This window comes from Oryzias latipes, chromosome 9 (assembly GCF_053564925.1).
Source record: "Oryzias latipes strain Hd-rR chromosome 9, Olatipes_Hd-rR_3.1".
Taxonomy (NCBI): Eukaryota; Metazoa; Chordata; class Actinopteri; order Beloniformes; family Adrianichthyidae; genus Oryzias; species Oryzias latipes.
The window spans coordinates 20,862,986-20,864,454 of NC_136245.1; positions in this window are offsets into that span (position 1 = coordinate 20,862,986).

The window sequence follows — 1,469 nt, forward strand, 5'->3', positions numbered from 1 at the left end:
GACAAGAGGGTGCACGCAGGAGACGGCTGCGCGCGAGCCAGAGAGGGGCAGTGGAATCGATAATTGTATTTCACCGACCGAGTGATGCGGGCAGATCCGTCCGACGGAACAATCTCGTTAGAGGTGACTGACGTGAAGCATTGACGGCTGAATGCTGAACAGTGGAGACGGGGCTCGTTTAAGCAGCCAGGAAAAGTCACGGATTCCCGTCTGTTTGCATAAAGCACTTTTTTGTTACTCTTATGGAAATGTGTCAAAATGTTTGGCCAAAATGACCATTTCTAAAAAAAAAAAAAAACAACAGCAAGTATTTGCCTCTTTTACCCTCAGTTTCCTGTAAAATTTTTGTTTGGGTTCTATGAATTGTACATGTTTCGTGAATTCACGCTGTTCACTTTATATCTTTTTAAGAGCTCTGTCCATGGTGCTGACTGACCAACTTTGTTTTTCTCCATGCTGAGTGCGCGAAAACTGAGGGTTGTGTTTCAACAACTGAGCATACAGAACATTCCCTTGTAAAAATGATAAAAATGAAACAAAAAAAAAATGTTGAAATACACTTTATTGACAAAAAATGACAAACGGCTGTGTAAAGCAATAGATAGTTAAGAAAATGTGTCTTTTTTTAATTAGAATTCAGCCAAAGAATTCAAAGCAGGCTGCCATTTTCTATAAAGGGGGGGGGGGGGGGGTCCTCAAATTTAAGCCTGAAATACTTTTATATGTATATGTTAAACACTTTATGATTCCTCTGTATTAAAATTCTTACTTATACAGTAGTTGATTGTGATGAGCCAATGCAGAGCTATGCAACCTACTAGGAGTTTGCAACCTATGGCTCCAAAGCCACATGTGGCCCTTTTATTCCTCCAATGTCACTCTTTAAATTTGAAGAAAAATGCGAACAATCTGAATAAATATTAGGTTTGTATTGGTTTTGTCATTTAAATTTGCAAGATGAGGTTATCTACCCAGTATTTGTTTGGCACATAAAAAGCAGACTTTACTCTGCACTGTGGGCATGCCCTTACAACATCCGACCCAAATGCTTTTGTTTTGAGGGGCGGCCGTGGTGCAGCGGTAGGGCGGTCGACCCATGATCGTAAGATTGCAGGTTCGATTCCCGCCTTGCACGCCCATGAGTCGAAGTGTCCTTGGGCAAGACACTGAACCCCACCTTGCCTCTGGGGGTAGGCGGGCGCCTGTGTTTGGCAGCGGAGCCGCCACCAGTGTGTGAATGTGTGAGTGAATGTGCGTGTGACTGGGTGAATGGGTCTGTGACTGTAAAGCGCTTTGTCCTTGTAGGAAGAAAGGCGCTATATAAGTATACGCCATTTACCATTTATCCTACAATAATTAAATTTAGCTGTCTTTTTTTTCATAATACTGACATTGGGCCAAATCAAGAAGCTTTACCACTCCCCCAAAATGCATATGTCAGAATAACAAAGGAAAGTGGTGGTAAATGG